At 37.4% G+C, this 26,698-nt stretch overlaps 1 pseudogene; it reads left to right on the top strand.

Annotated features, from left to right (window-relative positions):
• Nucleotides 1-21,920, top strand: part of LOC137581662 (ubiquitin conjugation factor E4 B-like) — a 37,071-nt pseudogene extending 15,151 nt beyond the window's left edge.
• The last annotated feature ends 4,778 nt before the right edge of the window (nucleotides 21,921-26,698 follow it).

Here is a 26,698-nt window from a genome sequence, read left to right as displayed (position 1 = left end):
AGCCTTAACAAGCGCCTTAATATCATTAAGTTTCTTGGGTCTAAGCGCTCTCTTGTCCATCCAACATCTCTAATTCATGCGACAGGAGCCCTAATACTGGATGGTTTGCGCCATCCAACATCAAATTGTTCTCCCCCGCATACCATGCAGCAGTACGGCGTAGCATTGGCGCCTTCCCCACAACTCCGACGAAAAGCCTTTTAGCGGAAGCTGGGCTTCCTGAAGTACAGACGAGAGCCGCGAAACTGTCTTTTAAGCTTATACCTAAAATTCTCTGCTCGACCAACCAAATTCTGCTAAAAGTGTTCAATACAACGGTTAAACAGCGACGAAGTTTCAAAGTCATGTCTACTATACGCAGATGTTCCAGTTTCTTCAAAAAACATCAACTGGATATGCCATATCGTTGGAACAAAATCAGCCCATCTCCTCCTTGGCAACTTCTGGGCCACACCGTGAACACGTCTCTCAACTTATTAAAAAAATCAAAAACACCAAAAAATGTATTTCAGCAAATGCTAGCTGCCGAAACGGAAAAAGTCCCCAACTGGATCTGGCTTTACAGTGACGGATCGAAAACAATTGACTCCACGAGCTTCGCAGTCGTTAGCCAATCTGGAACATTCGTCTCATCTGGAATTCTCCCCTCATACTTCTCAATATTTTCTGCCGAAGCGGTTGCAATCCTTAAAGCAATTAAACACGCTCTCGAACTCAAAGGCAAATTCATAGTATGCAGCGACAGTCTTTCTATACTCAATGCAGTCAATAACATATACAACCAAACTAGCCTGATATGTGAAATTCGACATCTTTGCATAAAACACGCTAGCAAAATAAAACTCCTGTCACCCCTGGTGTTAGAGAAGACTTATGGCGCAACATTAAGGATATACTAAGAAAAAAGGAAATCACTCAATGGGACAGTTACGATCATAGGCTTAAACAATTTAACCCAAGCATGGAACCAGTCCGATACCCACCTTCATGCCACAGAAAACATTGCAATATCATCACCCGCCTCAGAACGGGGCACTCCGCCTTAACCCACGACCATCTGCTAAATGGAAAAGCTATGCCCAGATGCCCGAAATGCGAGGGAGAATTATCAACCAAACACATATTGGATACCTGCCCACAACTGCATAATTCAAGGATTTGTCCATTTGGCCAAACCCAACCCACCTCTCTTCTTATTTCACCCACACCCAATAACATAAAATTAGTAATCAACTTCCTAGATGTAAATAACTTACTCAATAAGATATAAGTTAACGGTCGAGTCGATAGCCTTAGCAGCTAGCACTCTTAACCCGTTAGTTATTATATTATTTTGTATAATAATTAATAATAAAAAATAATAATGATAAAATAGTTCAGAATACAATATTCGGCTGCCAGAGCAGCTGAATATTCCTCGAATTTATAATTTGAGTAAAATATTCGCCTAATATTTGGCGTTTGCCAACACTGAAATCCAGCTTTAGCCGATTATTTCCGCTTTTTTTTTTTTTTTTTTTTTTTTTTTTACGCGCGAGCCCAAGCACCACCTCCCACCCAACCGACCGAGGGGTGCAGCCGTATAACGCACGGCACGAATCGCGTGGACAAGTACACAATAGAAAAAACAGACAAACAAATAATACTACAGCTATCTATTAACTAAATGGGATAGGATAGATGTTTTAAGCATATTAATAGAAAACTCTGAGCCGATTACAGGGAATAGAAGGTTGTAATCAGAGCAGAGGACCCTAAAAGGTTCATGCATAGCATAGTTAGAAGAACAACGACTAAGGGATAAAGGTATCAAAGGATGTCTACTCCGTCTACATGGTACCGACAGATTCACCTGAGCTAATAACTCAGGCGAGTCGATATCACCAATTAGGAGCTTGTGCATAAAAATGACACCAAGCATAATTCTACGGTTAGTTAGGGATGGAAGGTTAATCAAGAGAAGTCTACTAGAATACGAAGGCAAATTGACATTGCGATCCCAGCTTAAGCCACGAAGAGCAAATAACAAGAACTGCTTTTGAACGGATTCAAGTCTAATCTGGTGCGACTCATATTGAGGTGACCAAATGCAAGATCCATACTCTAAAATAGGACGGACAAGCGAAGTGAAAAGAACTTTAGTTGTATAGGGGTCATCAAATTCTTTTGACCATCTTTTAATGAAACCCAGGACACTCATGGCCTTTGCGACCGTGGTGGAAATATGGGTGTTAAAATTTAACTTATGGTCCATAAGTACGCCCAAATCATTCATATTATTTAGACGTTCCAGAGGGCTATTGTTTAGAAAATAAGTGACCAGTTGAGGAGAGTTACGGAAAAAAGTCATTACCTTACATTTGGTAGTGTTAAGATTTAGTAGATTAAACTGGCACCAGGATTGAAAGTTTTTAAGATCAGCTTGTAGCCGACTAAATGAATCTGTATCTTTATGAGTAAGACAAAGCTTGACATCGTCAGCATACATAAGCACACGCGAATGAACAATGACTGATGGAAGATCGTTAATGAATAGTGTGAAGAGCAGAGGGCCAAGATGACTACCTTGAGGTACACCAGAAGTCACAGGAATGGAAGCGGAAAAAGAAGACTTAAAAAGTACCTTCTGTTTTCTATTTGTTAAATATTCACGAACCCAAGAAAGGAAAAGGGGTGGAAACCCAATGTCGCTCAGCTTAGAAAGTAATAGGGTATGATTAACGGAATCAAAGGCTTTGCTAAAGTCAGTATATATTACATCAGTTTGTTTACCATTTTTAAACCCCTTGATAATTACTGATGTAAATTCTAAAAGGTTAGTGGTTGTAGATCTACGTTTCACAAACCCATGTTGGGATGGTGAAATAATAGAACTGCAAAAATGTTGCAATTGAGAAGTTATAATTTTCTCAAAAGCTTTCGGAATAGCGGACAATTTTGAGATACCCCTATAGTTAGAGGCTTCGGACTTTTTGCCATTTTTATGCAGAGGAATGATATACGACTCCTTCCAAATAGATGGAAAAGAGGAAGATTCGACAGACAATAGAAACAATTTTAAAATGGGTTTACATAATGCGTTTGCACAGAACCTGAGTACGCATCCAGGAAGACCATCTGGCCCCGGAGAATAAACAGGTTTAACTAATTTAAGTTCGCTAAGAATAGAACTTTCATCAATGACTGGATTGAAAATGCAATTAGCCTTTTTTAAATGATAAGGATACGGACTTGCTCGATATTCCGTTGAGGAATAAGTTGTTTTGAAAAAACTCGCAAACATATCGGCAATTGCCTGATCAGTGCTTGCTTTTTTATTTTGAAAAGACAAAAAAGATGGGTGCACAGAGGTCTTACGTTTAGAATTAACAAAGTTATAAAATTGTTTAGGGTCGGAAGAAAACTGAAGCTTACACCGCTGAAGATAATTCTTATAGCATTGTGTATTAAGCATCATGAATTTTGAACGAGCGACTGTATACAGAGCATAATCTGATGAACGACGTGTTTTTTGAAACTTCTTATAATATCGTGTCTTCACATTTTTCAAATTGGATAACTCACGAGAGAACCAGGGAGGTTTGTTAAGCCGCTCCAGCCTACCAAGAGGCACACAAATATCAAAGAGTGAATTCAGAGTATCATAGAAAAAACGAACAGCTGAGTTCATATCTCTACAATTGTACAGATAAGACCAATCAGTAGTAGCAATGTTTTCATTAAGGCTGGCAAAGTCAGTCTTACGAAAGCACCTAGTTAGAGGTAACTCATTTGAACCAAGTAATGGTGAAAGCAAGGGCAAATCAATTTTTAAATTTAATGTAGGATGAAATTTGTCTTCTGGAAGAACAAAAGGTTCGATCCTAGAAACCTCACAATAAGAAGAATCCAATACAAAAATAAGATCTAACGATTTTCTATTAGAATTTAAGACGGGATTGACTTGGGATAAAGATAAGCCTAGAAGGCCATCAATAAAGTCATGTGACAAAGAGGGCAGCAACGTGGTAGATTCATCTGTTAGTGACCATGCTAAAGCGGGTAAATTAAAATCACCTACAACTATGAGCAAGTCTTGACTGGAAACTAAAGAGGAGACAAACTGAATTGCCTCTAAATGATTTAAATATACCGCCATGTCTGACAATGGTGGAATATAGGAACAAGTAATGAAAGCATTAAAAGATTTAAAATTTACTTTAACACCGACAAACTCAATCTCCTGGGTACTAGAAAATTGAATCATTTCAGATGATAAAGCAGCATCAACAGCTATCAGAACGCCACCACCTATACGAGAAATCCGGTCACGTCTGAATATAGAAAAGTTTGTGGAAAAAACCGATGCATCAGCAATATCAGGTTTTAGCCACGTCTCTGTAAAAGCTAGAATGTTATGTTCAAAAGAAAGACTATCTACAAAGAGATTAGAAAGTTTAGATCTCAGCCCTCTAACATTCTGGTAACCCAGGTTAAGGGACGAAGCTAGTTTTTTGACACACCAGCAGATGCTGATGTGACAGGATTAGTATTAGTTGTTGTTGTTGGCAAGCGAATCGGTTTCCGATTTTTCTTTTTCACAGTATATTCCTTAACTATTATATGCTTTGGCCAAAAATCTTCTCGACATATAGTGTCGAAGATATTGGCAGAAACACTAATTTTAAAAGACGAAATGTCCCGAGAATAAGAAAATTTAAACTTCTCCACCGCAATATTCGAGACGTTAACTTTCTTCCGAATATAGGCTATTACATCATCAGATGTGACAACAGGGTCTAGCCTAGAAACAAATATATGTTTCTTTGGTGGTATGCCAACGAGAGGCCGCGGTCCCGAAGCGTCAGCCGCAGCAGTAACGTTGGACAAGTTACCCACTGCAGCAGTCGACATGTTTACGGGGCCCTCGATACTTTTAGAACTATCGGCAATTTCCATTGGAATGGGTAATTGCCCGGACACATCGGACACTACAATAGGCATCGTTTTTAAGAGATCATTCCCAGGTGATACCGGTAATTCCTTACTAATAGCATTCACAACCGGGCTCTTAAACGAAATCAATTGCTGTACATTAGGAGTGGACGGTGCATGAGACCGGTCGGGGACGATAAGAGACGCTGGCGGGTCTACAGATGCAGAAACACCCCAAGGACTGGTCCTTTTACGTTTCGGAGACTCATTCATAAGCGATAAACTTCTGAACTGAGTCTCCACCGCAGTAAACTCCGCTTGGAGTTTATTAAAACCTGCCCTTAAAGTGTCAAAACTATCTCTAGTCCGCCTCATGAAAGAGCGCATCTCATTCTCGACCTCTCGGCAAGCATCACATCCATATTTTAAGCCACCACCTTTAGCAATAGACTCCTTGATTCTGCCTGTGTAACCTGCACACTTAACGTGAACCGCATTGTCACACAACCAACACAGAATATAATCATGGGAGTCAACCGCATTAGTGGCAACTATGCAATTATTTTTTGAGCAGACAACCATTTTATCAAAAAGTTTAATTTAATTAAAAAAGGAAATACAAAAAATAAAAATTCTAAAGGTAAAAATTCTGAAATCTCGAGTAAGTCAATATTTACCGACAACCCCTTCAATATCGATTGTTTTTTATCGATTGTTAATCGAAGCTTTGCCCATGCCTAACAGTACACGTGGTGCCGAATTGTGTGACGCTTAAACAGTTGCTTTTTGGCTCTCGAGATGAGAGCAACAGCAACTTAAACTATTTTTGGTATTACTTTTCCCTTCCTTCACTTTTCTTAAATTTAACTTTTTTTAAACGCATTACCCGGTACGGTTAAAGAGCGAACAATAACTTCGTCTTTTAAATTAAACTACGGTTGCAAACCATGACAGTTATGGCCAACAATCAACTATATTTATAGTTTTATATTTTTTTTAGTCACAACTTGTATTTATCCTATTGCATCCGGTTCCCGCTTACTCTGAAGTCTCTCACCGTGAATTCAGACCTGAATTTTCACTTGTTTCTACTTGTTGTTGATCCGGTACGGATGGCAGTTGATCGAAGCTAATGGACATATCTTCACCTTTTCGGCTTGAACAGGTAGCAACATGACTCTGTACAATTCGAGAATTCGCAAATGTTAGTAACAGAGTTAGGCTTACGTGCTGCATAAAAGGAAAAGACTAAGAATTTCATCCCATCAGCTTAGTTCTGCTCCAGAAAGTACAAATTCATCATCGAATTTGAAGTCTACTTTAAGTTCAACAATGATGTCAATTACCCAAGAGGAAGATTAGAAACTGCTATCCAAATTGTAAAGAATAAAAATTTAATGTTTTGTTTTAAATATATGTACATATATTTCATTTCATTTTATTACGCTTGGTCATGATTATGAAAAGTAATTTCCTTACCATTACCAGCCTTCCCGGATTCCATGATTAAGTTAACAGTCAGCATTTTTTCACTTTTTTTACTTTTCAGTTTTCACTTTTTACTTTTTAGAATCTTCAAAGGTAAAGTTTTTGTTTTATTTTTGATGTTGACTCTCTGAGTTCACAAAGTTGAATGATTTATTTACTGTACTCCCTGAACGGGTCGAATTTTCCAAACATCCCAGGCCTTCTTGGATCTCAAAAATTGTTTGTAACGTTTTTGTTTTATTTTTGATGTTGACTCTCTGAGGTCACGAAGTTGAATGATTTATTTACTGTACTCCCTGAACGGGTCGAATTTTCCAAACATCCCAGGCCTTCTTGGATCTCAAAAATTGTTCAGTTACTTCTGTCTAAATGAAAAACAAAGATATGTCGGAGAATGAATCAAAGCCTACTATGTAGTTTAGCGGCAAAGGGTATCTGTCTGCGATTGTGTTTGAGTTTAACTCTCTGTAGTCATCACGGTCGGCATTACGATGTTTTTTTAAAGGTGAATGCGCCTAGTTCGGATTGCAAGTCACTTCTAGTTTGAACTTTTGACGTGAACACAATCCGTTTCAAGCGGTTATTCACATTGGCTAAAAGCGCGAGCAGAATTGACACAGCAATTTCCTTGATGTTTTTGTTTTTCCAATTGGAAGTTAGAGTGGTCACCAAACGGCTAGCATAAACCGCAAGACATTCGCCGTTAGTTGGGCGACTGTTTAGTAGATTTAGAAACATTGCCCACGACGTTTCACTATTTTCGTAGCGGCGGAGGAATAATTCCTTAAATTCAGCCCACTTAATGCCGGGATATGCAATTTGAGTTAGCCACTGTAAGGCACTGCCCACCATAGCTTCGCTTAGTGCCATGATGAGTCTGCTTCCTTCTAAGGGATGTTCCGTTAATATAATGTCAGCTGTGATGGACCACTTTGAGGCATCTGCACCTGCAGTGTCAGAGAAAAATTTTGGCAAAGTGACGCCACGAGTCTGCTGTTGCTCGCGTGTAGACGCTTGCATGGTTCTTGCAAGCTCCAGCAGATTCTGGTTCTGCATTTGTAAAATTATGCGCCACTGATCCTCTGAGAATGCAGGAGGTGGTGCTGATCCCACTTCTGATGTCGGAGCGTAGCCTGTTTTATTTAAATCACTCATTGTCTTTTTACTGTTTTTTTTGTACTTTGCACTTCTTTCACTTTTTTACTTGTATTCTGAACTGTACGGCTAGTTCCCGGGGAGGTTGTACACACACTCAGCTCTCTAGCCCGAGGCTCCCCTTTATATAGGACCTGACCTGAAGACAGCTCTCAACATTAGTTGCTAAGGTTGCTTAGATGCTCAACCAGGGTTACAACTGACACACTTGTCAATTAATTGGAACTAACTAGTAGGCTATATTTATTTGAAAGATTTGAGAATTGTTTCTTAAAACTTATAAAACTAGAATAAGTTTCTCTTGACACAATTCATAGTGTTTGCTTTGTTTTGAAAATGTTCAATCGTTACGAGGGCTGCTAAATGTTTATATATCTGGCCTAGGCAACACTAATTGAAAGTGTTGCAAGGTGCAATCTGAATATTCCATTGCACTGTGGTCCAGACGAGGTTTTTGGCAAAAGGAAAAGGTCCAATTTTCCAATGCATTGGAAAGGTTGACATTTTTTGGCAAAATATCACTCTGAACGCGTTGTCATTTGAGAGACTTGAAAAACTCTTCTCGGCCTAGAAATGGAGTTAACCCATTAACAACTATCGACGCTGGTTATTACGATATCACCTGACAGTAAAAATGTTTAGTTTGTTCTCAATGGTTCCCTCAAAAAGAGTCTCGAGTCGATTAGTTCACAGAAATGTTCGATCGTCACAGCTGAAGAATAATGGATCTTTATGGGTATAAACAAAGCAACAATCGACCGTGTGGGTGTTCGAGGGCAAATGGTCTCCTGATTCTTCGGCAAAACTGGTCAATTCCATGTGGTACACCAAAATATGTTTGCCAGAAGTATTCTGAGAAAAAACGAACAAGAGAAGACATAAAACTTTTTTGAAAATCATGTTAAAACACAGGACAAATCGCGTATTGTCAGTGATTTATAATCCAGCTAATCCGGAATCTGCGATCAGTTTTTTTGGATCAGCTTTAGTTCTTGAGATTCAGGTACCATATTGAATTTCGGTGGAAAGGTAATGGCATGAAAGCCCTTTTGGCCTCTTGTGTAGGTGTGTGAAGACTTTTTGACTCAAATGTGTGCGACTCTAAGAAACGAATGAATGTTTATCCTTTCTTATGAATATCCTTTGAGGAATTAGGAGTTCGCGCAAAGTTTTGGCAGAAAGTTGTAGCGGAAGGTGTTATGCTTAAAAGAGCAACAATACATTTTTTTAATGGCAACTATTTGTAATTAAAATGCTAGAGTATTGGCATTGGCAAACATAAGACCATCTACGCAAAACTCAGAAAACAATTATTAAATTGGAATATTTTAGCTTCTACAATATGGCACCATAATCCATTAATCCACATCCATATGATAAGAAACACTTTGATAAAAAGATTTGCATGTACAGTTATGACAATCCGCCACTAACTCCCAAACTTTTACCCCGCGAAACACAAAGAAGATGCCATCACGCTTCTAATTGATTCGGATAAGGAATAATTAAATTAGATAACCAAACTAAAAAAAAATGAAGCAAGTAAGTCGACTCGTCGACTTGGGTATACCATACACCAGGTGAAACAAATATTTCAAATTTCGAAATCCAAATGTTTGTCTATTAAATTGTTTTTACATGTCTTATACTATGTGCTATCTCGCTGACTCTACAAACACACTAGCACTCTACCGCCGCCACTAGCCAACGGCCAATTCTGGCCTTGTGGACCGCTTACTAACATACGTTCATACGCATATTTTGCACGTTTCTAGTTTCTAGAAATACATAGATAAGATTAGTCTGCCGAATTTGAATGCGATAGTCAAAAAATCGGTTTTTTCTAAATTATGGAGGCGGAAGTGGGCGTGGCAAAATATATATATACTCTGCGCGCATGCTAAGCCAGTGTACATACTAAATTTAGTGACTTTAGCTTTGTTGGTTTTCGAGAAAATCAGTTTTGTTTAATTTGCGGGGGCGGAAGTGGGCGTGGCTAAATGTTTAAATAGTCAATATCTGCGCGTCTATAAAGCTAGTCTACATACTAAATTTGATGTCGGTAGCTATCATAGTTTTTAAGGAAATCAGTTTTATGTAAATTCCGTGGGCGGAAGGGGGCGTGGCAAAAAGTTTAAACAATTAGTTTCTGCGCGCTAACTAAACGAGCATATAAACCAAATTTGATGTCTCTAGCTATTATACTTTTTGAGAAAAACAGTTTTGTGTGATTCCTGGGGGCGTAAGGGGGCGTGGCAAAAAGTTTGAACAGTTAATTTCTGCGCACTAACTAATCGGGTATACAAACTAAATTTGATGTCTCTAGCTGTCATACTTTTTAAGAAAAACAGTTTTATGTGATTCCTGGGGGCGTAAGGGGGCGTGGCCGAAATTCCAATTAACTCTGAACATGTGCATACTACACGAGTATACATACCAAATTTGGTGGCTCTAGCTCTTATAGTCTCCGAGATCTGCGAGATCATACAGACGGACGGACGGACGGACGGACAGACGGACATGGCTAGATCGACTCGGCTGTTGATCCTGATCAAGAATATATATACTTTATAGGGTCGGAGAAGCTTCCTTCTGCCTGTTACATACATTTTGGCGACTTTAATATACCATTTCACCCTATGGGTGTATGGTATAAAAATTAAAATTGGCAAATATTTACTTAAGCTACTTGGGTCCAAAACGCTGTTCGTACTATTCTCAACAAACGAAAATATTGTTGAGTTTACAATTCTCCTCGAATTTAGAATTTGAATAAAATATTTGGCGTTTGCCAACACTGAAATCCAGCTTTAGCCGATTTTTCCCACTTTTCAACACTGAAATCTCGAGTAAGTCAATATTTACCGACAACCCTTACAATATCGATTGTCTTTTATCGATTGTTAATCGAAGCTTTGCCCATACCTAATAGTACACGTCGTGCCGAATTGTGTGACGCTGTAACAGTTGCTTTTTGGCTCTCGAGATGAGAGCAACAGCAACTTAAACTATTTTTGGTATTACTTTTCCCTTCCTTTACTTTTCTTAAATTTAACTTTTTTTAAACGCATTACCCGGTACGGTTAAAGAGCGAACAATAACTTCGACTTTTAAATTAAATTACGGTTGCAAACGATGACAGTTATGGCCAACAATCAACTATCTCTACATTATATAACAATGTCTAATTAATTCTAAAATTTTATTTCTTAAATATTTTTTTTAGTTACAACTTGTATTTATCGTATTGCATCCGGTTCCCGCTTACTCTGAAGTCTCTCACCGTGAATTCAGACCTGAATTTTCACTTGTTTCTACTTGCTGTTGATCCGGTACGGATGGCAGTTGATCGAAGCTAATGGACATATCTTCACCTTTTCGGCTTGAACAGGTAGCAACATGGCCCTGTACAATTCGAGAATTCGCAAATGTTAGTAACAGAGTTAGGCTTACGTGCTGCATAAAAGGAACAGACTAAGAATTTCATCCCATCAGCTTATAGTTCTGCTCCAGAAAGTACAGATTCATCATCGAATTTGAAGTCTACTTTAAGTTCAACAATGATGTCAATTACCCAAGAGGAAGATTAGAAACTGCTATCCAAATTGTAAAGAATAAAAATTTAATGTTTTGTTTTAAATATATGTACATATATTTCATTTCATTTTATTACGCTTGGTCATGATTATGAAAAGTAATTTCCTTACCATTACCAGCCTTCCCGGATTCCATGATTAAGTTAACAGTCAGCATTTTTTCACTTTTTTTACTTTTCAGTTTTCACTTTTTACTTTTTAGAATCTTCAAAGGTAAAGTTTTTGTTTTATTTTTGATGTTGACTCTCTGAGTTCACAAAGTTGAATGATTTATTTACTGTACTCCCTGAACGGGTCGAATTTTCCAAACATCCCAGGCCTTCTTGGATCTCAAAAATTGTTCAGTTACTTCTGTCTAAATGAAAAACAAAGATATGTCGGAGAATGAATCAAAGCCTACTATGTAGTTTAGCGGCAAAGGGTATCTGTCTGCGATTGTGTTTGAGTTTAACTCTCTGTTGTCGACACAAAGTCGGTCTGTACCATTTTTCTTCTTGACAAGCAGCATAGGACTGGCAAAAGGGGAGCAGCTGGGTCGAATGATGTTGCATTTAAGTAACTCACTTAACTTTTCTCGGACAATGTCTCTTTCTTCAGGGCTAAGTCTATAGGGCCGGCGTTGTACAGTTTTGGTTGGATCAATCAAGCGAATTTTCATTTCCCCTGTCGTGACTCGTGTGGATCGTGCCCCTTTTACAAATGCAGTCGAGTAATTCTCAAGCATTTTTATTAGTTTGTCTTTATCAGCCTCGCACAATTCGGTATCAAGATTTGTAAGGTCAACTGGTTCCCTATCTATTGAGCAAATATTTACAGCTTTGGCTTTTACTACGTTAAACTTGTTTTGTGATACAGTGACATTAAATCCTTGTTTAAGAATTTCGCGGCCAATAACAATGTCGCTTTTCAAATGATTATCTTGCACTACATGGAACAATATTTGAAGTGCGTTCTCATTTATGGTGACCTGGCTTAATATTTGTAAGGTGCTATATATGCCAGCATCGCCTATACCTTTTAACATGATAGTGCTGTTAAAACGTTTACCAGCTAGCTTACTACATATTTTCTCTTTAATGAGTGAACACTCTGCGCCAGAATCAAAAGAAATTGGGTAAATCTCACCGAGCTGCATCATCACTCCAGTTGGCTCTGGTACAAAGCACTGGTTCACAGTCTTCCGTTGGAATGCTCCTTGTGTACTTGTTGATTCCTTTTTCGAGCATTGAAGTGTCCAGGCTGGCCGCACTTGAAGCAAGTAACAGTTGGTTGTCTTGCTGAGATTTCGCGTCGCCCTTTTGTCGCATTTTGGCTCTGCAATCCGCAATTTTATGTCCTGGTTTGCCACAGAAATGGCACACCATTGTCAGTATTCTCCTCTTCTTGGCGTCAGGTCCAGGTCCGGAGTCGTCATCACGGTCGGCATTACGATGTTTTTTTAAAGGTGAATGCGCCTAGTTCGGATTGCAAGTCACTTCTAGTTTGAACTTTTGACGTGAACACAATCCGTTTCAAGCGGCTATCCACATTGGCTAAATGCGCGAGCACAATTGACACAGCAATTTCTTCGATGTTTTTGTTTTTCCAATTGGAAGTTAGAGTGGTCACCAAACGGCTAGCATAAACCGCAAGACATTCGCCGTTAGTTGGGCGACTGTTTAGTAGATTTAGAAACATTGCCGACGACGTTTCACTATTTTCGTAGCGGCGGAGGAATAATTCCTTAAATTCAGCCCACTTAATGCCGGGATATGCAATTTGAGTTAGCCACTGTAAGGCACTGCCCACCATAGCTTCGCTTAGTGCCATGATGAGTCTGCTTCCTTCTAAGGGATGTTCCGTTAATATAATGTCAGCTGTGATGGACCACTTTGAGGCATCTGCACCTGCAGTGTCAGAGAAAAATTTTGGCAAAGTGACGCCACAAGTCTGCTGTTGCTCGCGTGTAGACGCTTGCATGGTTCTTGCAAGCTCCAGCAGATTCTGGTTCTGCATTTGTAAAATTATGCGCCACTGATCCTCTGAGAATGCAGGAGGTGGTGCTGATCCCACTTCTGATGTCGGGGCGTAACCTGTTTTATTTAAATCACTCATTGTCTTTTTACTCTGTTTTTTGTACTTTGCACTTCTTTCACTTTTTTACTTGTATTCTGAACTGTACGGCTAGTTCCCGGGGAGGTTGTACACACACTCAGCTCTCTAGCCCGAGGCTCCCCTTTATATAGGACCTGACCTGAAGACAGCTCTCAACATTAGTTGCTAAGGTTGCTTAGATGCTCAACCAGGGTTACAACTGACACACTTGTCAATTAATTGGAACTAACTAGTAGGCTTTGACTTAACCAACACTATCCGACATGTATAATTTTATGGATAAATATTTATTTGAATTTATGTATAAATGTGTAAACTATGAAAAGATTTGAGAATTTTTTCTTAAAACTTATAAAACTAGAATAAGTTTCTCTTGACACAATTCATAGTGTTTGCTTTGTTTTGAAAATGTTCAATCGTTATCGACGCTGGTTATTACGATATCACCTGACAGTAAAAATGGTTAGTTTGTTCTCAATGGTTCCCGCACTTTTTGACCGCTCAAAAAGAGGCTCGAGTCGATTAGTTCACAGAAATGTTCGATCGTCACAGCTGAAGAATAATGGATCTTTATGGGTATAAACAAAGCAACAATCGACCGTGTGGGTGTTCGAGGGCAAATGGTCTCCTGATTCTTCGGCAAAACTGGTCAATTCCATGTGGTACACCAAAATATGTTTGCCAGAAGTATTCTGGGAAAAAACGAACAAGAGAAGACATAAAACTTTTTTGAAAATCATGTTAAAACACAGGACAAATCGCGTATTGTCATTGATTTATAATCCAGCTAATCCGGAATCTGCGATCAGTTTTTTTGGATCAGCTTTAGTTCTTGAGATTCAGGTACCATCTTGAATTTCGGTGGAAAGGTAATGGCATGAAAGCCTTTTTGGCCTCTTGTGTAGTGTGTGTGAAGCCTTTTTGACTCAAATGTGTGCGACTCTAAGAAACGAATGAATGTTTGTCCTTTCTTATGAATATCCTTTGAGGACTTAGGAGTTCGCGCAAAGTTTTGGCAGAAAGTTGTAGCGGAAGGTGTTTTGCTTAAAAGAGCAACAATACATTTTTTTAATGGCAACTATTTGTAATTAAAATGCTAGAGTATTGGCATTGGCAAACAAAAACATAAGACCATCTACGCAAAAGTCAGAAAACAATTATTAAATTGGAATATTTTAGCTCCTACAATATGGCACCTTAATCCATTAATCCACATCCATATGATAAGAAACACTTTGATAAAAAGATTTGCATGTACAGTTATGACAATCCGCCACTAACTCCCAAACTTTTACCCCACGAAACACAAAGAAGATGTAAAAGATAATTTGCAGCCATCACGCTTTTAATTGATTCGGATGAAGAATAATTAAATTAGATAACCAAACTAAAAAAAAAATTATTATTGGTAAATATTTACTAAGCCTGGGTCCAAAACGCTGTTCGTACTATTCTCAAAAAACGAAAATATTGTTGAGTTTACAAAATTTCTTGATTTTATAGAACAAATATAGTTGAGAATACAATATTCGGCTGCCAGAGCAGCTGAATATTCCTCGAATTTATAATTTGAGTAAAATATTCGCCTAATATTTGGCGTTTGCAAACACTGAAATCCAGCTTTAGCCGATTTTTCCACTTTTCAACACTGAAATCTCGAGTAAGTCAATATTTACCGACAACCCCTACAATATCGATTGTTTTTTTTATCGATTGTTAATCGAAGCTTTGCCCACACCTAATAGTACACGTGGTGCTGAATCGTGTGACGCTGTAAACAGTTGCTTTTTGGCTCTTGAGATGAGAGCAACAGCAACTTAAACTATTTTCGGTATTACTTTTCCCTTCCTTTACTTTTCTTAAATTTAACTTTTTTTAAACGCATTACCCGGTACGGTATAAGAGTGAACAATAACACGACTTTTAAATTAAATTATGGTTCAAACAATGACAGTAGTGGCCAACAATCAACTATCTCTACATTATATAACAATTCAAATTAATTCTAAAATTTTATTTCTAAAATATTTTTTTTAGTCACAACTTGTATTTATCGTATTGCATCCGGTTCCCGCTTACTCTGAAGTCTCTCACCGTGAATTCAGACCAGAATTTTCACTTGTTTCTACTTGTTGTTGATCCGGTACGGATGGCAGTTGATCGAAGCTAATGGACATATCTTCACCTTTTCGGCTTGAACAGGTAGCAACATGGCTCTGTACAATTCGAGCATTCGTAAATGTTAGTATCCATCCATTTTGGTTACCCTCTCGACAGCAACATTACGCTGCACCTCTTACGGGTGGAGAAGATAGGAACAGTAATCAGGAGTCGGCAAGTAATTGTGGATATCGTCGTGTATTATATAGTCAATCAGATCGTTGGGAGCCGTTTGCAGCTACTTTGGGGATCATCAACGGACACTCTTGTCATGCATCCCAAGGTCGCAAAGAATTCCTTGCTAAATTTCGTTGGGCACTATTCCGTGATTAGCATCAAGTTAGTTGTGGCTCTGTTGCTTACGTACATATCTGTGAAATTGAGCAGGAGCTTGGATTACATCTTTCCCTGGCGCAGAACAGGGAACAGAATCTAGTATGGATTTTAGACTTAACAAAGAGCTTCAACTGCAAACGTCTTGACTATTGAAACGCTGGATCAAACGAGAAATATATCAGAGTTGAACCTTCTAAAATGAAAGAGGTAAACAAGCACAAATGCCATTCTAAAAGATTCCAATTGGACACATTATAGGCAAGAAATCGGTTTGACTTGTTGACATCAGCGAGCGTTTTATTAACGCTACTTAAAAGTGTGGCCTATTTTTATCATTTTCCTTATCCTTGTTACTGGGTGCCGCCTCAGAAGCCTCGCGGAAAGCACGAAAACGAGCGCGTTCATATCTTCACCTTTTCGGCTTGAACAGGTAGCAACATGGGCCTGTACAATTCGAGAATTCGCAAATGTTAGTAACAGAGTTAGGCTTACGTGCTGCATAAAAGGAACAGCCTAAGAATTTCATCCCATCAACTTATAGTTCTGCTCCAGAAAGTGCAGATTCATCATCGAATTTGAAGTCTACTTTAAGTTCAACAATGATGTCAATTACCCAAGAGGAAGATTAGAAACTGCTATCCAAATTGTAAAGAATAAAAATGTGTTTTAAATATAGACATATATTTTATTTCATTTCAACATTAATTTAATTTTTATCCTCTTGCAGAGGGTATTAAAAAATTGGTCAGATGTTTGCAGAAGGAGACGTTTCCGACCCCATAAAGTGAGTCGATATAGCCATGTCCGTCTGTCCGTCCGTGTGTATGCGTTGAAGAAACATTTTCAAAAAATTTCATAACAATTTGAGTTTTCCCATGAAATTGGCTAATGTGATAGTATTGGATATAAAACATGAGATCCCATCCCAAATTTCAATCCGATCGGATAAATAGAACACAAGTTACAGTCAATATAAATCGGTCCAATTGCTGCCGGCAGCGCTGCTTGCTGCATACTACGTCATCATCAAATCAACAGAGCACATGCATACACACGCAGACGCTACATAAACTGTATGTGTATGAGTGCGTTGCTTTGAATGAGGAAAGAGAAGAACAAATTGTAGTTTGAAGAGTAAAATTGTTTTGTTTGTATATTGATGAATTGAGTTGCAGAAAACAAATTTTGAACATGTAAAATTATTATTGTCAAGGACTGCAAGGGTATATAAGCTTCGGCATAGCCGAATTTAACTTCTTTGATATTTTATATTGCAATCCTGCTAAATATGACGGTTTTTTGCAAAATACTGCAAGTGGTGCTATTTTTAGTTTCGGATATTTGTTGAGTTTTTTAAGAAGTTTTATAAAAAACTTTCAAAACGTTGGATAATAATATAATTATTTTTTGCTTCCATCAGTAGGAAATGTTAAGCGTTCAAAAACGTATTCAAACGTTCCTTGAACCTTAAACTATGCTTAGGAATCCTTTGAACACGTGACCTCAGCAAGTGGTGCTATTTTTAAGTTCGCAATTGTATATACACTTTATGAGGTCGGAAACGTATCCTTCTGGGCGTTACAAACATCTGACCAATTTCAAAACACCCTCTGCAAGGGTATATCCGCCTGTAACAACAAAAAGTTCTGCCGTCTGCTGAAGCAATTTTCTATAAGCTTCGCAGACTATAGAATCGTAAGCTGTCTAGAGTCTAGAGAGTAATATGGAAACTCCCGTTCTAGAATCTGGATTATATTGGAAGTCATTGGAATCTGCGCAATTGAAGGATACAAGGCTGTTTTAATTTCAGATCCTATTGCCATAGGCACAAAACTGCTTGAGTAATATTTTCGACTTACTCGAACGACAAAATGCAGGTCTGAAAACCGATAAATGGGCGATCATCAATATAAACATTTTAAATGCGTGCCCCAAAGAAAATAAAGCGGTCCAGCCTTACATTACTCTGACAATTTTATGAAGTTTATGAAAAAAAAATATATATTCTTTCAACTTTTGAAATTCGTCAGAAATTTGTGTTTTTGACCAGAAAGAATTATATGTATAAAGAAATAAAACACAAGTTATAATTCTTTTTTAAGATTGCGGGATGGGCGATTTTCTATAAGCTTCGCAGACTATAGAAACGTAGGCTGTCTAGGCTCTAGAGTGAAGCGGTTTCACCAAACAACTTACCTATTAATGACTAGAATCACATTCAGCCACAGACTTTGTAAAAAAAAAACTTTTAAACTAACCCAAAAGATCTCTACGGCAGAATGTTAAGTGGCCGACGCCGTACCTAAAATATTGAATTATAAAATCGAGGAGTATTCGGCTGCCAGAGCAGTGCTCGTGCAATTTTTCTCTTTCGTTTGATACCAAATTTATGTTGTAGTATAGTGTATGCACATACGAGTTCTTATTACTCAACATAAATATTGAGCGGCAACACTTTGTTAGCCGAATATGCAGAGGGCATTGTCTTTGTCACTCAGCGACAGCGTGCCAAGTTATTGCACACATTTCAAGTGCAAACGTAATATGATATGCACTCATTGCATTCATCGCTTAGAGCCAGGTCAGCATGTTTCCCATACTGACCGCTTATATACATATGTGCATGCATAACTCACACTCTCTGCCCGTCTTACATATTGTTACTTTACTTATATATAATGTTTGTATAAAACGGCTGCTCTGCCGCTGCGCCGACAGCTAGCAAGCCTTTAGCTAAGAGAACCAAATGCATACAATAAAAGACATTCAATCAATCAACACCTTACTGATAATACATGGCGACCGTGACTAGAGTCACAAGGAGCAGCGCATCGGGAGGATTGTGGCAACTAAACCAGGAGGATACACAAAAAAAAAAGTCTGAGAGAGTAGAGTGTGCGTGATGGTACGTGGAGGTCAGAAAAACAAAATTAACAAAAGAATAGCACACATAAAGTGGCTGCTATTTGCTCAATCAACACCGCCCGCATGGACGACGGCGCAAAAACTTTACAATGAGCTTGAATTTTTAAAAGAGACCCTCCAAAATAGAGTACCACAAGTCACAACTCACTCAGCACATCAGTTAAAAGATATAAAACAAAAAACCTTAACAAAACCGAATATCCCAAGCCCAACCCCGCCTGAGCCCATAGGCCCAGGACAACAACAGCAGATCAACAGCGAGAGGGACAAACCGCCACTTTCGCCTGCGAAGGAGCGTCAGTGTAGCCAACCGGCGACGACCAGCTGAGGCAGAGGATGCAGAGGATAATACATGGCATACATATTTTAATTAAATATAAAACAATAATTTTGTAAAAGCCTGCGGAACCTTTTCCGCACGTTTAGAAGTGAATCCCGTAAAGCTATACGAAACTATAGGTAGGAAATATGTAAAAAAAAAAAAAAAGAGTACACGGCATAAAATAGATGAGAAGTAACTCGATAAGTAAATTCAGTGAGGAAATAGATAATAATCATAATTCTAAATATAATTTTAACAAAACCATAATGGGTCTATTAGACGTTAAATCAGTGGATTCCACTGCTAACGTGATAAATAAAGTTGAACCAAATAACATTGAATTAGAATATGTAAACATAAGGCTTCTAATAATCGTTATTATAATGTGTTCCAATTGCTTTTATAAACTGTACAAAGTGCACAATAAATGTTTGAGAAAAAAATATATGAGCCGAGCAAACGACTTGGACAAGATTTAAAAAAAACAGAGGGCCGGGGCTAACTTCGACCGCGTCAAAGTTTGTATACCCTTGCAACTTTTTTGGTAACTCTATCCTTACCTATTAGCCATCAATGTGGAAGAACGTTTTATCTAAAAGGGCTTATGTTTGCGAAAGAATGGCCTACAATCATAGGAAATAACGAAGATATTGATCAAAGTCACTGTTTTCGCCCGATCGTTCCTATGGGAGCTATATGATATAGTCACCCGATCTTTATCAAATTCCGCACAGTCATTAACAGATATACTAAACTAACAAATGTTTAACTTGAAAGCAATCGCGGTAAAAGTAACGAAGTTATTTACAAAAGTCACTGTTTTCGACCGATCGTTCCTAGTCATCCGATCTTGATCAAATTTGGCACAGTCGTTTATAAGCGTAATAAACTCTCTAATATTAAGTTTCACGATAATAACATAGGAAATAACGAAGTTATTGAGAAAAGTCACTGTTCGTGACTTTGGGGTTTAGTATGGGAGCTATATGATATAGTGGTCCGATCCGGCTGAATCCGAGATATACAACGCCTGCAGTATATACAAGCCTATGTGCAAAAAAATTTCAGCTCTGTAGCTCTTACGGTCTAGGAGGAGTTTGCGTTGATCCAGACGGACGGACATGGCTATTTAAACTCGTCTCGTCGTGCTGATCAAGAATATATATACTTTGTATGGTCGGAGATCGCTTCGTTCTATGCGTTGCACACTTCTGACCAAAATTAATATACCCTTTTTGCAAGGGTATAAAAAAGCACAAACAACAAACGATACAAAACATAATTAAATGTTATTAAATAAGTAACGACAAGAAAATGAAATAAAAAAAAAAGGAAAAAAAATTAAAACAATATAAGTATATATGTATATATGCATATCAAGTATGGATACCCAAAGAGCCATAAGAAATACATATGAAAGGGACCCATATTTCAGTAGAAGAGTTCAGCAGTTAGTATCCACAACCCCTGTTAGTGTATACCAGTTAGAAATACTTTATATAGACACATTTAACTGTTATCACTCACCACTGTTTCACTGCACTGGAACCCTAAAAGCAATAGTATTAACAACAATTCCGGGTGTGCAGGTTAGATCAAGAATAGATGAACATCCAATTTTAGGCAGAGTAATTGTTATGATGGTATCCAAGAAATAATTCACATCCATAATATAATGGAATGGAATAAAGAATTATCAAACATTAAAGCAGAATTCGACAAATCGCATAAGTCACTAACACAAAATAGACCGATACAGAAAACCACAGTTAGAAAACACGTGGAAATATTAGTTAAAAGCTTCAATGATGCCCGGATACTAATTTATGAACACAAAGATAAACTTACTCAAGATCATTGGTCTCACGTATCAAAGTTTTTGATCAGACTAAGATCCAATTTGACAACTATTAGAGAAAAATTCGACCTCGATATATCAATACCTAATATTCTCAATACCTCAGTAACAATTGAAACTGGTGAAGAACCAAAATCGAGCAAAAGGATTTGGAAGAGGAAGGAATAGATAATCTCACTATCCCCGCTATATTAATGTCTGATTTGGACGATTCTACGGATTCAGACACTAGCTCGAGTGTAGTTGAAAAGAAATTGATTACAATGGCACAGTCAAATACTGATTTTATCAACACTGCATCAAAGCTTATACCAGTATTTGATGGTAAAGCAGAAAACTTAACAAGTTTTCTCGATGCGGGAAATTGGAAATTATAGAATCAATAGAAGGCGAACACGAACAATTAGCTATATCAATAATAAAAACAAAGCTAAAAGGTGTCGCCAGAAACCTAGTCGGAAATGAGACAACTATATCAGAAGTCATTTCCGGACTAAGAAGCAATGTCAAAGGCGAAACTGTAGAAGTATTATCAGCTAAGCTGATGAATCTACAGCAACGCAACAAAACAGCTAACCAATATACTTCAGAGGTTGAGCAGATGACAAAAGCTCTAGAAAATGCGTACACAACGGACGGACTACCCCTTGCGTTAGCCAGAAGTTATTCTACACAGTTTGCAGTTAAGGCAATGACGAAGAATTGCGCAATTGATAAGGTAAAACTTGTCATGCAGGCTGGCACCTTCAACACCATGAATGATGCCATATCCATATTCATAAACAGTTGCACGGAAGCAACTGGACAACCAAATACTGTCCTTTACTATGGAAATTATCCTCAGCGTGGTGGAAACCGCGGACGTGGAAATTCCAGAGGTAACTATCGTGGTCGTAATAATAATTACAACAACTACAATGGTACCAACTATAATAATAATGGAAGAGGTCAATACAGAGGATATAATCGAGGACGTGGTAACTCAAATCGAGGCCACAATAACAATAACAACGTGGGAATAGTCCAAAATACATCGGGAAACTCTCAAGCCCCTTTAAGTGCCCAACAGTAGAAAATGTAATGGTTCATGCAATTAATCTCAGTCAGAATATATTTGTCACTTTTGCTAACGTATCCACAGGAAAAGAACTGGTTTTTATAGTAGACACAGGTGCAGACATTTCAATATTCAAAGAAAATTCTGATGTCTATCATGACATAAACGTTAACTATAAAATAGACATAAAAGGAATAAGTCAGGAGGTAACAAAAAAAAGGTTTAACCTCTATTGAGATACAGACAACTAAATATATAATCCAACACGACTTTCATATCGTGGATTTACATTTCGCTATTCCATGCGATGGCATATTAGGAATCGACTTCATAAAGAAATACAACTGTCAATTAGACTTCAAGCCGTCTGAAGATTGGTTTATAATCAGACCCGATAACCTTAAATATCCAATTTATGTACCAATAACATACAGTTCTGGCAACAACTCAATACTGTTACCAGCAAGATCCCAAGTTATTAGAAAAATTCAATTAAATTCCCAAGAAGACAGTGTATTGATTCCAAACCAGGAAATTAAAGATGGTATGCACGTAGCTAGTACAATAGCAAAAACAAAAAATGCATTCATAAGACTACTTAATACTACAAATAGAGATCAAGTAGTCAATACAAATAACTTGGCATATGAATAACTTTCGAACTACGAAGTAGTCAAAACTAATAGTGAAACTAGAGAAAAGTGTGTATTATCTCAACTATCAAAGAACTTTCCTTCACAATTTAAGTCACAGCTCTCAAGCTTATGTACCAAATACAGCGATATATTCGGATTGGAAACAGAACCAATCACTACAAATAATTTCTACAAACAGAAACTGAGATTAAAGGATGATGTACCAGTATATGTCAAAAATTATCGAAGCCCACACAGTCAGGTGAACGAGATACAGAAGCAAGTCGGAAAATTGATAACCGACGGAATAGTCGAACCTTCTGTATCTGAATATAAAAGCCCATTATTACTTGTCCCCAAAAAATCATCTCCGACTTCAGATTCAAAGAAATGGCGATTAGTGATTGACTATCGTCAAATAAACAAAAAATTATTGTCCGATAAATTTCCACTCCCTAGAATTGATGACATTTTAGATCAACTAGGGCGAGCAAAATATTTTTCGTGTTTCGACCTTATGTCAGGATTCCACCAAATTGAACTCGAAAAAAGTTCAAGAGATATAACGTCATTTTCAACGAACAACGGCTCGTTTCGTTTCAAGCGATTACCTTTCGGTTTAAAAATAGCGCCTAACTCATTTCAGAGGATGATGACCATTGCATTCTCTGGGTTAGAACCTTCACAAGCATTCCTTTACATGGATGACTTAATAGTTATAGGTTGTTCCGAAAAACACATGCTTAAAAACTTAACAGATGTTTTTGACAAATGCAGGGAATACAACCTAAAGCTACATCTAGAAAAATGTTTATTTTTTATGCATGAGGTGACTTTTCTTGGTCATAGATGCACAGATAAAGGAATACTTCCAGATGACAAAAAATATGACGTCATCATGAATTACCCAGTCCCGCACAATGCGGATAGCGCTAGACGTTTTATAGCCTTTTGCAATTATTATAGACGATTCATTAAAAACTTCGCCGAATATTCCCGACACATAACAAGATTATGTAAAAAGAATGTTCCCTTTGAATGGTCAGTTGAATGCCAAGACGCATTCCAATATTTAAAAAGTAAACTAATGGAACCAACATTGTTACAATACCCCGATTTTAATAAAGAATTCTGTATAATTACGGATGCAAGCAAACATGCATGTGGAGCGGTTTTAACTCAAAACCATGATGGACTCCAACTTCCCATTGCCTATGCATCTAGATCTTTCACTAAAGGAGAAAGTAATAAGTGTACTACTGAGCAGGAATTAGCTGCAATACACTGGGCAATATTACACTTTAGACCATATATATATGAAAAACATTTCTTAATAAAAACAGACCATAGATCTTTAACATACCTCTTCTCAATGATCAATCCCAGTTCTAAACTGACACGTATGAGGCTCGAATTAGAAGAATATGGTTTCACAGTTGAATACTTATAGGGAAAAGACAACTATGTAGCTGATGCGTTATCAAGAATAACCATCAAAGACCTACAAAATATAACTGGCAATATCAATAAAGTCACTACAAGATATCAGAATAGACAGAAAATCCGCGCGGAAAATAAAGAACAAGAATTGCCTACGCAATCTTTAAATACAGCTTCTAAGCCCAGCGTATATGAAGTCATAAACAATGACAAAGTACGCAAAGTAGTGACATTGCATGTAAAAGATATGTTATGCTTATTTAAACATGGCAGAAAAATTACTGCAAGATATGATGTTAGCGATTTATATACCAATGGAATCCTAGACTTAGGTCCATTTTTCCAAAGGCTTGAACTGCAAGCCGGTATAAATAAAATCAAACAACTCAAAGTGGCACCGTGGGAAAATATCTTTGAAAATACTTCAATAGATAATTTCAAATTAATGGGCAATAAAATATTAAAAACATTAAGAGTAGCGCTACTCAACCCGGTGACGCTAATAGATAAACAAAAAGATAAAGAAGCTATTTTGTCTAACTTCCATGACGATCCCATGCAAGGAGATCATACTGGCATTTCAAAAACTCTAGCAAAAATCAAAAGACATTATTTTTGGAAGAATATGACTCGTGATATCACTGAGTACATACGAAAATGTGAAAAATGTCAGAAAGCTAAAATAACGAAACATAGTAAGACCCCGTTAACATTAACAGAAACACCCATAAATGTTTTCGACAGAGTGATAGTGGACACGATTGGTCCACTACCAAAATCAGAAAATGGAAACGAGTATGCAGTCACTTTAATATGTGATTTAACTAAATATTTAGTTGCCATGCCTGTTCCGAATAAGAATGCTAATACTGTCGCTAAAGCAATATTTGAATCTTTTCTCCTGACGGTCCAATGAAGACGTTTATTACGGACATGGGAACAGAATACAAGAATTCAATTATAGACAATTTGTGAAAATATTTAGATATTAAAAATATTACATCTACAGCACACCACCACCAGACAGTTGGAACAATAGAAAGAAGTCATAGAACTTTTAATGAATACATACGATCCTACATATCGGTTGATAAAACTGATTGGGACGTATGGCTTCCACATTTTGTCTTCTGTTTCACCCCCCTCTATGGCAAATACTTATTGTCCATACGAGCTAGTATTTGGTAAAACAAATAATTTACCAAAACAATTTAATAGCATAGATATCGTAGAAGCAATATATAATATAGATGATTATGCTAAAGAAAGCAAATATAGATTAGAAGTAGCATATAAAAGAGCTAGGGTAATGCTAGAAGAGCATAAGAATAAAAATAAGGTACTGTATAATCAGAAAGTAAACAATATAGGTTTAACAGTAGGAGATAAAGTATTACTAAGAAATGAAACAGGTCATAAGTTAGATTATAAATATACTGGTCCGTATAAAGTAACGGCAATGCGAGATAGGAATAATGTTATAATAGTTAATGACAAAAACAAAAAACAGATAGTTCATAAAGATAGATTAAAACTTTTTATTTTTTAATAACATACATACATAGGTAATCGCATATATATAATTTTTTTTTTGATATATGAATATTTTTGATCATTTCATTTTCTTTATCGTTATTAAGTACATCATAGAAAAAAAGAAAAAAAAAAAAAAATAAATAAATAAAATTTGTTAAATTTATAGATAATAAGAATTAAAATAACTTCATGAAATTACGTTATTTTTCAAAAGGAGGGAGATGTAGTATAGTGTATGCACATACGAGTTCTTATTACTCAACATAAATATTGAGCGGCAACACTTTGTTAGCCGAATATGCAGAGGGCATTGTCTTTGTCACTCAGCGACAGCGTGCCAAGTTATTGCACACATTTCAAGTGCAAACGTAATATGATATGCACTCATTGCATTCAACGCTTAGAGCCAGGTCAGCATGTTTCCCATACTGACCGCTTATATACATACATCTGTGCATGCATAACTCACACTCTCTGCCCGTCTTACATATTGTTACTTTACTTATATATAATGTTTGTATAAAACGGCTGCTCTGCCGCTGCGCCGACAGCTAGCAAGCCTTTAGCTAAGAGAACCAAATGCATACAATAAAAGACATTCAATCAATCAACACTTTACTGATAATACAATGTAGTTAAAGCGCGTTTTGGGCCCGAGTAACTTAAGTAAATAGGTTTAAATAGTTTCGTAACCAATTAAAAAGTCAGCCTAAAAGTACGCAAATGATTTCAACTACTTTTCCCCAACCGCCCCCTAGCGAATATTGCCCACAGAGAGTGCACACTGCCGCCAACAGGAGCTATCCAAGTTTCGATTCATTTTCTACAAAATACGATATATGAATACGATAAACGAAAATGTTAACAGAGAAAGATGCCTGATGGGAATTTGCTACTCGGCTCTTGAATCGGCGCAGTTTGTTTATTATGAGGTATAGCACATACCGTTAATATAGTTGGTTCAAGAACTTCTACTTTGACAAATCGAATAGACCCGGCCCTCTGGTTGTAATACATTTTGATTTGAATTCTTAAGAAATTAAACGCCCCCCTAGCTTTTGGGGAGCAGCTGCCCTTCCCTGGCCGTACCTGGGTACCTTATTTCGATGCCTGGATTGTCATTCTAGTTAAAATAATATCCTCAATCCCTTCAAATCCATTGTGATCCAAATATTCATTATC

The sequence above is a fragment of the Drosophila tropicalis genome, unplaced genomic scaffold, assembly GCF_018151085.1.
Source record: "Drosophila tropicalis isolate 14030-0801.00 unplaced genomic scaffold, ASM1815108v1 contig_854, whole genome shotgun sequence".
NCBI classification, from domain to species: domain Eukaryota; kingdom Metazoa; phylum Arthropoda; class Insecta; order Diptera; family Drosophilidae; genus Drosophila; species Drosophila tropicalis.
Note: the sequence above shows the minus strand (reverse complement) of the source record. Positions and strands in the feature narration are given on the sequence as shown.